Source organism: Neoarius graeffei, chromosome 5, assembly GCF_027579695.1.
Source record: "Neoarius graeffei isolate fNeoGra1 chromosome 5, fNeoGra1.pri, whole genome shotgun sequence".
Lineage (NCBI taxonomy): Eukaryota > Metazoa > Chordata > Actinopteri > Siluriformes > Ariidae > Neoarius > Neoarius graeffei.
The window spans coordinates 51,462,115-51,475,490 of record NC_083573.1 but is presented as its reverse complement, the minus strand read 5'-3'; the positions used below and the strand labels follow the sequence as shown (position 1 = coordinate 51,475,490).

General features: G+C 43.7%; 1 protein-coding gene across 11 annotated transcripts in view; it reads right to left on the bottom strand.

Annotated features, from left to right (window-relative positions):
- The window catches only part of sema6e (sema domain, transmembrane domain (TM), and cytoplasmic domain, (semaphorin) 6E), a 247,251-nt gene that overhangs the window by 186,167 nt on the left and 47,708 nt on the right, over positions 1 to 13,376 (bottom strand). The window contains exon 1 of one of the 11 annotated variants that reach the window (XM_060921967.1): positions 4,153 to 4,175. The exons of the other annotated variants lie outside the window; for them this stretch is intronic. The gene's annotated coding sequence lies outside the window, so the exon portion shown is untranslated. Of the gene's footprint in view, positions 1 to 4,152; positions 4,176 to 13,376 lie in introns of those variants that run through there. 11 annotated transcript variants of the gene reach the window in all.

The window sequence follows — 13,376 nt, the reverse complement described above, 5'->3', positions numbered from 1 at the left end:
TTCTACAGGGTCGCAGGCAAGCTGGAGCCTATCCCAGCTGACTACGGGCGAAAGGCAAGGTACACCCTGGACAAGTCGCCAGGTCATCACAGGGCTGACACATAGACACAGACAACCATTCACACTCACATTCACACCTACGGTCAATTTAGAGCCACCAGTTAACCTAACCTGCATGTCTTTGGACTGTGGGGGAAACCGGAGCACCTGGAGGAAACCCACACGGACACGGGGAGAACATGCAAACTCCGCACAGAAAGGCCCTCGCCGGCCACGGGGCTCGAACCCGGACCTTCTTGCTGTGAGGCGACAGCGCTAACCACTACACCACCGTGCCGCCCTATTGAAACAAATGTTTATTAAAATCATCCACAAAAGCTTAACATGGTTATTTTTACCTTGAGTTATATTTGAATAATTTTGAAGCTGTGTGGCCAAATATCATATAGCCATTATTCTTTCTTACACCAAAATGCTGTGGTATTCTCACATCTGGTTAGAAAAAGTGTTTATAAAGTTTCATCTCAAACAGTGTGCTGTTATTTAATAAGAAACTGGAAAATTGTCAAGAAAGCAGTGTTCTGTAAGGATATGTTTGTTTAACATTATGCAAATTATCCTCCACAGGAAAGTCTTCAAGGCAAAGGTATTTTTTCTGAAACTTCCTGTGACATGACTTCTGCTTTTTTTTTTTTTTTTAAATCTTATGAACTTCAAGAGACAAACAAGAGAAGCTGGTGAGGGAACGACTGTTTATAGCTGCTATATGTTAAGTACCAACAGGAACAAACTTGTCTTGTGAATATTGCATTATTAAAAAGTGCAATGTGTCAAAAAGGGGAAAAAAAGAGGAATAAAATTTCAGAATGTACATTTATAGGAAAATAATCCACTCCAGGGTAGAGCAACGTGGCCCGACACAAACCTGAATTACTCTTACCTCCCTGAAGTTCATTATTTTCCTACAACAGCATGTTTTATTCTTTACTTAAATCAGTGAATAATCCAATTTTCTCCTCTGCTTTATTTTAAAAAGTATTTAACCATTAGCAGGTACAGTATCGAAACGTGTATAGTGATATGCACTAATGCGTAGTATATAGTAATCTCTCCTTCAGCAATAGGGTCAGGATAACTGCAGAGATGATTTGAGGTGAGCCAGTTTGCAGAGGGTGCAGTCGGAAGGCTACAGAGGAGGCACCTGCCTAATCCAATGTGCTAATTAACCTTAGCACTGTTGAAAAAGAACAGGTGGAGGAGGGGAGGAAAGGATGGATGGATTTGTTTAATGAACGTCTGAGCTCTTTCGGTCTGATCAGCCCCCCGGGGAGGCCTTCTGCCTCAACTGATGGCTTCAAACAGTACAGACTGTTCGAGAAGAACCAGAGCTGTATTCATGAGAATTGTTCAAATTGTATAATAACAAAGATTTTAGAATAACAGCACAAACAAAAATAGGTTGAAGGGGGCCGATGTGGCGATGGCTTTCATCTCTAAACCTGAAGGGGAGCACAAATAAACAAATAAATAAATAAATTCTCCGATCCAAACCAATCTGTTTGCCTTGAGCCAAGGGCACGTCAACGAACATTCTTCCTTCATGGTGTGTAAAAACACATGTCTTTGTGTGCATGTGATGGGATTAAAATCTAGGGGTCTTCATCATACCTGTGTGCATTTGCCCCTGCCCTTACTTCTCACTCCTGTCCTTCTGAGAGCTGTCCTAGTTTCAGCTCACACACAGTGTGATGCCCATCCTTCACTGGAGCCAATGCTTTCTCCCTCTCTGTCAGATTCATTTTCCAGAGCTATTGTTCAGCTGCCACACTCCTACACCCTTATATCACTTCCACACTTCTGCTTCCCCAGCAACAAGGACACCACAAACGAGCAGAGCTCTTCATGTGTCTAATTTGGGGCATGGGTGTCGAAAGCTAATAAACGTATCGTTTATTAACTCCAGAAAAAGTATTGCTATATCCCCAAATGCAATATTCTTTCAAAAAAAAAAAAACTTCACAAGTGTTTAGGATCATGTTCTATAGAGACGGTGGCGTTCTGATTTGTTTTGGAAGCAAAACCCTCATATTAATCAGTTGCATGATTGACAGAACTAAAATTTATGATTAATGGCATTGTCATAGTTAGCAATGTTTGCTAACTTCATCCAGATTTAACCACAGAAGGAGTCATGTCAAACCCACATCTTCCATCTAAAGCCACTCTTTCCAGACACAATGTGGTGGCGAGATGCACAGGATCAGCAGACACACCTCTGATTCCATACCATAGACCTCAGCATCGCCTACACCAGTGCTTCTCAAACTTTTTTCAGACCAAGCACCACTTTATCCATTAAAAAAAAAAAGAAAAAAAAATTCACAGACCACCTAACTCCCTAAATATCCCGAACAAAAAACAATGAGCCTACTTCAACAGTATATTACAAATTACACACTAATGAAATGACAATTTTACAAATAGTATCGCCAACTCACTCATTGTTGTCCTTCTCTTAATGGGAAGAATGGTGCTAGTTATTCTGATACTTCAGTGAGGCAATGTCTGGCTCCGAACTGGACAGCTTTAATCTCATACTGGAGGCCGCATTGATCCGGTTGCACTGCTTGTTTTCTCAAACAAAGAATCATCATGTGCTTGCTCATGTCGGATGTTTCTTGCGTTTTATTTTTGACTGACCCGGTCTTCAGACACTGATCCATTTATCTTTGACAGTTTGATGCCAAGTCTAACTTGGTTACTTGTAGTTTCTTCGTATTCTATCTTCCCTCCACATTCAGAGGTGACGTCGATATGAAAGTGCAACCTAAACTGACATAGCTATCGGCAGCGTCACAAAACTGTTGGCTTGCTTCATCTCATTCTCATTATCTCTAGCCGCTTTATCCTTCTACAGGGTCGCAGGCAAGCTGGAGCCTATCCCAGCTGACTACGGGCGAAAGGCGGGGTACACCCTGGACAAGTCGCCAGGTCATCACAGGGCTGACACAGACACAGAAAACCATTCACACTCACATTCACACCTACGGTCAATTTAGAGTCACCAGTTAACCTAACCTGCATGTCTTTGGACTGTGGGGGAAACCGGAGCACCCGGAGGAAACCCACGCGGACACGGGGAGAACATGCAAACTCCACACGGACCTTCTTGCTGTGAGGCGACAGCACTAACCACTACGCCACTGTGCCACCCTGGCTTGCTTCATCTCATCTCATCTCATTATCTCTAGCCGCTTTATCCTTCTACAGGGTCGCAGGCAAGCTGGAGCCCATCCCAGCTGACTACGGGTGAAAGGCGGGGTACACCCTGGACAAGTCACCAGGTCATCACAGGGCTGACACATAGACACAGACAACCATTCACACTCACATTCACACCTATGGTCAATTTAGAGTCGCCAGTTAACCTAACCTGCATGTCTTTGGACTGTGGGGGAAACCGGAGCACCCGGAGGAAACCCACGCGGACATGGAGAGAACATGCAAACTCCACACAGACCTTCTTGCTGTGAGGCGACAGCGCTAACCACTACGCCACTGTGCCGCCCTGGCTTGCTTCATGTCAGACAAATTCAAATAATTGGCTACGATTTGAATTTACATAGGACTTTTTTCAACATAGAAAACAACTCGGCTGTGCCACTCAGAACTTTGCTTTTGGGGTCACATAGGCGATTTGAGAAACGCTGATAAAACGTGATTTTTACGACATCAACTCGACCACACTTTGAAAAACAGTGGCTTACACTAACCGGATTTGTAGAATCACCTTTGTTGAGTTAAAGGTTTTAAGTCTTTACTTACATGCATTTTTATTGTCCATGTCCAAGCAACTGATGCACAGAGTTGACCGAGACTTATTTTTAAATAAGTGTTGATTTTAGTTATGTAGCCAGTTACTTGGGTAGCAAACAAGCTACATACGGAGCACATGCAGTAGCTAGAGAAAACAAGCAGGCCTAATAGATTATCCTGAGCACATCAAATGTTGTTTATCATCTTATGTAATCCGCTATCTAAAAATATAACAACATCCATAACATGTTCACTTACCAACTAGCTAATGTACATTACAATATCATAATTTGGGAGGAGCATTTTTTTGGAGGATAAAAATATATCACAACCTACCAAGTATAGAAACTACTTGTCAAGCAGGAGCTAAGCATCATGTCAGTTTTCAAGCCCTCTGAAACTCCCAAGTGTCTCCAGTGCTGGGGGGAGAGAAAAAAAAAACCTAAGCTCACTCGTCTTCTCATGTTTTTTTTTTTTTTCGGTGGGGTTTCTCTTCCACTGTACATCTTGTGGAACTGAAACTTTTGGTTGAATATCTGTCTTCTCAAGCTACATCAATTACTGTGCCATAATCCTAGGCTTATATCCTTTTCAGTCAAGCTAATACTCCACTTCCTGTTGATTTTTCACCTCCATGCAAAGATGTCTTCTTATTTTACTAAATACAAGACATGATGGTCAGCAATGTTTCCTTTTCTTAGAGCAGCTATTTTAGTCCTAAATGAGGGCAGTTTGCCCGAGCTGTTTGCAAAGAATTGCTTCGATACAGCTATGAGTAATATGCAAAAGGAAATGCAGACAAAATGTCACCATCCTGGATTGTGCATCTCTCATTCCGGTTGAAGTCAGGGTTCAGTCATGTATCCATGTGCATCCAGCAGAGCAGTAAAAGATATGGCCAAGTAGGCAAAACATCTGACAGATTGTACCTTTTATATCTTGCTGAAGCCATTACCCATACAACCCTTGTTAGCCTTAAGCACTTCCCAAAGGTAGGCTCGGACTGAGGCTGCAGCAGAAGGAAAAGCATGTGTTGCGGATTTAGGCCAGATCACAGCCTGCACTCTGCAACCTCATAAGGCTCATCCAGAGGGCATTTGGCATGCTGTACGAAGGTGCAGTGGGTGCAGTGCAATAAGCCTAGGTGTCATTTTATACCGACCTTTCGCACAAATATCAAGACTAGCACATTTCACCAAATATTACCCTTTCATAAGTGCATTGTGCGTCAGTGATCTGTTGCTTAGCTAAATGACTGACTTCTCCCTGGAACAACACGAATATGTAATCAGAAACACAATGGCGAATGTTGTGTGTTTACCAAGCATTTAACCTCAGTGGTTCATATGATACACAGAGTTGCTGAGGTTTTATTCACTTCAAATGCTTTGGTCAATATTGCCAACAGATGACAAGCCTTTGAGGGCTTTCAAATGGTCTCAGTCTGCTCCTTGAGAGTTGCTTATTGACTAAAATACTATATAAAGCCTGCACACTGCCAGTTCCCTCCCCCTTTCCATCTCCTCACTCCCTTCCCTCAGAACATGAGCTCCTCAGGGGCTTAAAACAACTCTTCACTGGTCATGGCTCTGTCTCCATGGATACAGCTAAACGGGCACTTTCCATGTGTGGTGGTGGCACACAGGGGCACGTGTGAGGCCCCAGACAGGCACATGCAGGGCACAAAGACCCTAAGGAGCTTTCACTTCCAGGGCTCTCTCTCTATCTCTCTCTCCCCTTCCTCCAAGCCTTCTAAAGCTGCCAAAATGGAGATGCTGAGACAGACAACTAGGCGGAGAGAAAGTGAGAGAGGCGCTGAATAAGGCTTTGGAGAAGCATGCTGGGAGAAGTGCACAGCAGAATCTGAATGCTAATGATGCCCAGATAGCAGTAAGGGAACATCTCTCTCTCTCTCTCTCTCTCTCTCTCTCTCTCACACACACACACAGGCCAACAGGAAGCAAGCCATTTCTGGATATGAGCACTTATTTACTGTTCCCATCTGTCTGGTGCTTGATCGGCTTCCTCGTTTGCTCTCCATGTTCCACTACTTTCTCTTCTTCCTTCTTAACGTGCACTCTCTCCCCCTCATCTTAAATCTGTCTCTTTCTCTCACTCACTCCACTGTCTATGATGTATAGCTTCATTTTCAGCCGGCCTATTGTGCAGAATAAGATTACAATCTGGGCAATTGAGCGGAAACTGGTTCAGGGAGAAAAAAGAAAAAAGATGGATACAAAAAGACTGAAAGGAAACTGTTGCCCTTTTAGACCCTGTATTGCTGTTGTTTAAAAGGTGCACACACACACTAGCTGTTCACAAACTGCAGGCAGGAACTGCAGAGAGAGGAGAGAGAGACACACACAGGCCTGGAGGGAGGGAGGGAGGCTGAGTGACAAAAAGCATGAGGAACAGGATCGGGCTGCCAGGAGGAGAATGGATACACACTTTGGCCTTTCAAATGGCAGACCTCGTTATCATTCCTCCAAAAGGGCAGAGACACCAAGAAATACAAGATTGTTAATGCACAGAAAATTGGCATGAACCTGTTATCATGGAGAGTGCCATTCCAGTTGAGAACAAAGTTTGACTAAAACTCATCTCAAAAAGCTAGATTAACGCTGCTTGTTATGGCTCTGTAATAATAAAACAAATACAGAATCTATTAAATATATTCTTATTCTGTCCTGAAATAGCATTAAATTGGAAGCGGTATATTATAAGAGAAACTTTCTAGTATTTTAGAGTGTGAAGCCTAGGAGTAAATTGACCCATCAATCCAAAAGCAAAGCCAAACTGTGTTCAGTCTCCATTAGTATAGAAAGGAAGAGAGCCTCCTAAATGCAGAGCTTTTCTGTCGGTTCAAACCAGTCTGGCCGTTCTCTGATCTCTCTCACTACAACGTGTTTATACCTGCAGAACTGCTACTCACTGGATGCTTTTTGTTTTTTTCACACCGCTCTGTGTGAACTCTAAATGACTGAACAAATCTCTGAAGATCAGTTTCCTAAGTACTCAAAGCAGCCCATCAGGAACCAGCAACCGTGTGAACGATATCAAAATGTTCAATGTGACCTTTAAGTGAAGCTCTTGACCTGTATCTGCATGATTTATACATTGTGCTGCTGCCACATGACCGGATAATTGGATTAATGAACAGGGGTACAAGTGTTCCTAATAAAGTGGCTAGTGAGTAAATCTATGCATTTTTGGGTGTGAAAAATCAGTCTCTGTGTGTATATACACACTTGCTACCAGGGGAGAACCATCAGGGCCTTCAGAGAAGGCCCAAACATATCAGCATTTCAAAATCTCATCTCATCTCATTATCTCTAGCCGCTTTATCCTGTTCTACAGGGTCGCAGGTAAGCTGGAGCCTATCCCAGCTGACTATGGGCGAAAGGCGGGGTACACCCTGGACAAGTCGTCAGGTCATCACAGGGCTGACATATAGGCTATGTTGACATTAGACCGTATCTGTCTCGTTTTCTTCGCGGATGCACTGTCCGTTTACATTAAACCGCCTGGAAATGCCGGGAAACGGGAATCCGCCAGGGTCCACGTATTCAATCTAGATCGTGTCAGCTCCGGTGCTGTGTAAACATTGAGAATAAGCGGATACGCTGTGCTGAGCTCTAGCTGGCGTCTCATTGGACAACGTCACTGTGACATCCACCTTCCTGATTCGCTGGCGTTGGTCATGTGACGCGACTGCTGAAAAACGGCGCGGACTTCCGCCTTGTATCACCTTTCATTAAAGAGTATAAAAGTATGAAAATACTGCAAATACTGACGCAAATACTGCCCATTGTGTAGTTATGATTGTCTTTAGGCTTGCCATCCTTCCACTTGCAAGTGGTAAGTGATATGCGCTGGGATCACACACACAGCGGCTCAGTCCCGAATCACAGCTTGTGCACTTCACTCGCACGCTCTGTGAGCTGCGCAGGGCCGGAGTGCGCACCCTCCAGAGGGCACTCGCTGTTCAGGGTGGAGTGATTTGGAGCGCAGGATGCCTGTGGAGCCGAGCGTATCCGTGTATTGGCATTGCTATGTGCACGCAAATTGTGTATTGGTGTTGCTGTGTGCACACTAATCGTTTTAAAAACATTTATCTGATGATCCGGTCTAATGTAAACATGGGCATAGACACAGACAACCATTCACACTCACGGTCAATTTAGAGCCACCAGTTAACCTAACCTGCATGTCTTTGGACTGTGGGGGAAACCGGAGCACCCGGAGGGTGCCCACGCGGACACGGGGAGAACATGCAAACTCCGCACAGAAAGGCCCTCGCCGGCCACGGGGTTCGAACCCGGACCTTCTTGCTGTGAGGCGACAGCACTAACCACTACACCACCGTGCCGCCTAATTGCTTTCATTCTTTCATGATAATTATTCTCTTCTAATTTGGCCTCATTTTTTTATGAAATTTACTTAGAAATAAACGTGTTACTATCCTGAAAAACATTAAACTAGAGTTATCTAATTAGATTTTTTTGTTTGTTGTCTCTAAGCTGAGAAGAGTTTAGAGCCAGCTCACTCATTGGTTAGGACTTCATTGCCAGGACAGAAGGCCATGGCAGTGTATGTTTATGTAGGAAGTGACAGATTAATTAACCAATCAGATTTTGATTTATAGTGGGTGGGACCAAAAATTATCGCCCTCGACATGAGCTCAACAGTGAAGTCCCCTTCCAGCCAGTGTAGCGTTCATCAGTCTTGTTAGCAAATGCTAATAAAGCGATCAAGACAGTGCTATCGAGAGCAAGTAGCACAGCCTAACGACCGAGAAACTAAGATTTCTGTCTCCAGACTCTTCTTCCACACACTCATGACAGTATTTTTCACTCAGACTTAAGTATTCATTTCCCTACGTAATTTACTTAGTTGCTTTTAAAATCGACATCGACAACTATACACAGCGGAACTATGTGGCAGCCTGCCACTAATCCCTTGCAAAATCCTCTGCCCTGTTGCTTTTTTGGTGTGTCTGGCTAAGTTTTGGCTGAGCTCAAGTTCAAGCTCTAATAGTAATGGGTCGCCACTGCTTACTATCGAAGACTGGAATTTTTTTTTTAAACCAACAATATTAGGACATTTTTGAGAAGGGAGAACACTTTGGCTGGTACTCACTTCTTCAAGGGGCTCTATGAGGGTTAAGACTTAATTTTAGGGCTCAGGGTAGAATTAGGTTTAGGTTGGAGTTAGAGTAAGGGGTGAGGGAATGCATTATGTCAATAAGCGTTCCCACAAAGACAGAAGTACAAGAATGTGTGTGCGCGCATGCCTGCCAGTGAGATAGAAGGGCCTGTTCAAACTGAACGGTTTACAATCTGGTTGTCATTCTGCATTTCGTCCAAGTGTGAGAATTCATTTTGAGAGCTCTGCACGCACATACTTGTCTTTGCAGGTCTCCACAGAAATCTCTAAACGTCCCCCCAGGTTTCTATGTTGCACATTCAGCAAACCCCCCTGAATTATAATGCAGCTCTGGGATTATAACCTGAGGAATAAACCCAGGAAATATTCGACTAGCTTATTTGTCTAACACTAAGATCAAAAGACAAACCAGAAGCAAAGACTGGTGTATACTTTTGACTGCATTTCAGATATTCTAACAGTCGTAGGTGCAGTGACTGACGGAAGAAGGTACCACAGTTACTACTAATTACACTTGGCACAACATGGCTAATACAAATCACATTATCTTCTGCACCAGTGCCACCTCTGCTCACGCACCATATGCTTTAGTAATCATGACTGGAGTCTTTCACTGGGACTTAATTGGTTTTTGTGTGTCGAACAGAAGTCCAGTAATGAGCAATGTGCTTCAGTCTGGTCGATGCTTGCCGTAAAGTAGCTTAATCTCCCCAATTGGGAAGGAGTACAAGATCTGTTTTCCTGATCAGAAAGTAGAGTGAGCTGACCTTGTGAACTTTTGATGTGGAAGAAAGAATGGCAGAGTCCTCTCCCACCTGTAAGTCCTCTTAAGAAAGCAGTTATGACACGTTCAAAATTATTCAATGTGGAAAGTTATTCTGGATCTTCGAGTCATCTGCTCATCCATTTCAGAAGTCCTGACTACTTTCACTCCCTTCGACATGGAAACCTTTTCGTTTTCCAGCTTTTCATGAAACGTGCAAAAACAAACAAAACACCTTCACAGTCCTTCATCGGATTGAGCAGATTTTGGAGTTGACGGGAGGTGATTAGTATTTACTGTGAATAAGTGTGGGACGCCATTCATGGCACTTCGTCGCTGAAACCTTGGTGGTGAATATTGTATGCGTCTCCAGCTGACTGGGGATTAGGCCTTTAATGTGAAAGGCCTAATCAGACGTGGCACATGGGTGCAGCAGCCATTGGAGAAAGTGAGTGAGCGGCTGGCTCGTCTCTCAGATGACATGGCTGATTTGAATATCAAAACAGAATGTAAAACGGTGATTAAAACTCAATTATGCCTCACACAGCTGAAAAGTCAATTAGAGACTTCTGAGGCCTGGAGGAGACAGATGCCAAGGTGAAGAACGGGGGAAGGAAGCGACGGCAGCCCTGGGGAAGTGCTGATGGCCAAGATAAGAACAACATGTGTGAGAGACCTAGGTCTGCCATGCTCCCATTCTCTCCCTCTCACACACACACACACACACACACACAAAGACATATTTATTCAGGACCATATTCCTCTCTCTCGAGGCAGCCATCATAACGTGGAAAAGAAATAAAAAATAAATTTAAAAAAGCTTCCTGTCAATTCCATCATGACCTATCCATAAATTATGAGCAATTTACATCATGAGAGATTCATTTGGGAAAGCTGAGAGCAGTCAGACACAAAGAGAGAGAGAGATCGGGGGGCTCATCACAAAGCTCCATATTCAAATGGGACTCCATCGAGAGTTCCCAGTGCTCCCACTGCTCTAAACCCCCCCCCCCCCAAAAAAAAATGATCCTGAATTACTTATTTATGCCTCTGTAATAAGTGCTGAATATAGAGAGGGGAGCTGGATAGACGGAGTGAGGCAGACACTGGGTTTTGATCAGAGCTGTGTAGCCATGGGGGAGTTCATTCACTGCACTGAAATCCATCAGACCTTGAGCCTTTAGGCAGCCAGCAAATCAGAAAGAGGGGGGGGAAGGGACACTTTCTGAACATATGCAGTGCAAATCATACTGCTAGCATTTGGCGAGTTTAGCGTGATCCCCATGGACCCTCTCCACGAAGAAGTGTAATGTTCAAGGGTTGGTAACACAATTTAACCCTGTACATCAAATATTCAGCAACTGGCCTCGAAGGTGACCTTAGAGGAGTCGAGGTAAAAACGTCTGCGTGCAGGCAAATCTAGGTGCAGTAATGTCTTTTTCATGTCAGAAGCTGTTCGGTAAAGAAAAGCAAAACATGCTGAGAGAACTGTGGTGAAGGTGTCCCATTCTGTGTGTGTTTTCAGGGGCTCTGGGGACTAAAAGCAAGCGCACGGTCGCACGCGATCGCCAGTCCTCGTAAACCCATAAGGATTACTGTTTGCATGTTTTCTATGATCTGCAAGACGGCTACGAAAACACAATCTGTCTAAACACTGACAAGTTTAAACCTATAATAAACCTAAAAGCCGGAGTGGATTAGAAACTTACATAAGATTATACAGCGAGGAATGTAGGTGTGGGATAGAAACCGTGATCTCGCTATTTAGAAATCTTTAGAAAAGAGCATATTCTCAGCATCTCTTCAAGCTAAAAACAGATTTCAAGCAACGTACTGATGTCAGGCCTGAACACTCCAGCATGCTCGAACTCAGTATTACCATTTGAAAGGAAGGACTGGAACACGGTGGAATAATCTACAGATGTGTGTGAGAACATGTAAAAGCAGACTGACTTATTAAACTTGGCTCACTGATTGGCTTTGTTACAAAATGATGATACTTCCTTAGTATTTTTGATGTCATTGTTCTTTGGAGAAATGCAATGCAAGCTTGGTCTTGTCTGGCAAGTCTTGGGCCGTTATGCACAACTACGTGTGCGTGTGTGAGAAGAGAGTAGGTACTGGAGAAATATAAAGCACCAGTAGTTCTAACCACCATCTAAGGAAGTCATAAAGTGTGGGTCCCAGCTCTGTTACCATGCTGTCTTTAGCACATTATAAAACCCACTGTTAAACAACCACCAAAATGCTATGCCGCAAAGTTCAGATTTTACGCCCTGCCTCTATGTTTAATTCAGCCCTCTGCTGCATTATGCAAACTAGACATTTGAGATACAATAAAAAACACAGAAAAGAATTTGCAATTGGCCGTGTACACCCAGTTAAACCTGTCTCTCTCTGATACATCACCGTGAGAGTTCCTCACCTCTGCTCTAACTCGAGCTGGCTGGATTTCCGAGAAGTGTGCTACATTCACTAATATTTTCACCACCTCCTCTCTGTTAGCAGGAGGTCCTGCTTTCTTTCCATCTCTAAAGGAGATGTTGATCCCTTCATTCCTTCCTCCTCCTCTTTTCTCACTGTGACACAGGCCCGAGGACAGGGAGGTTCCAACACTTGTTCACGTGATGCTTCGGGACAGCGGCCAGCACGTGGCCTGCAGCAGGAGCCCGAGGCTATGCGAGAGAGCAGGTTAGTGGTGCTGTTAGCCCCGGAAGAGCCCTCAATCTGTGTCAACGTATATCAGCATGGGAGAACAACCAGACATTACATCCCCGAATAAAGAAAGGTCCCAGGCTAGCAGCATGAAATCTCTGCAGCTTGGCAGGCCATTTTCCTCTTGAATGCAATTTGCTTTGGAACCCTGTAGTCCATTATACTGTTAAACGGATTGCATAGCAGGTATTCCCAGTTTCACTTTACTACTTTTAACTGTTAAAGCCATAATATACACGATCGTATTCAAGCACGATGTACAAATGCAACCAGCTTTAATGGCAGTTAAAGCTAAAGGTTTGTTGTTGTTGAAAATGAAAAAAAAAAAAAAAGTTTTAAATAATAATTAAAAAAAACATTGATTCAAAGAATGAAAAAAAAAGCATTTAAAAAAATCTTTAAAATTATTTTTTAATAAATAATACAAACAAACAAACCCACCCACAACATGGCGTTCCTGTGGGTCACCCTAGCAATGTCGTGGAAGAATTGGAGGAAAATGTGTATTCATACAGTACCAGTCAAAACATTGGACACACTTTCTAATTCAATGCTTTTCTTTATTTTTATTAATTAAAAGACAAGTCATGTCTTAAAGTAATGATGGATGTCGTTTCTCTTTACTTAGTTGAGCGATTCTTGACATATGGATTACGACAGTTGTGGACTTGGGCTGGCGGCACGGTGGTGTAGTGGTTAGCGCTGTCGCCTCACAGCAAGAAGGTCCGGGTTCGAGCCCCGTGGCCGATGAGGGCCTTTCTGTGTGGAGTTTTCATGTTCTCCCCGTGTCCGCGTGGGTTTCCTCCGGGTGCTCCGGTTTCCCCCACAGTCCAAAGACATGCAGGTTAGGTTAACTGGTGACTCTAAATTGACCGTAGGTGTGAATGTGAGTGTGAATGGTTGTCTGTGTCTATGT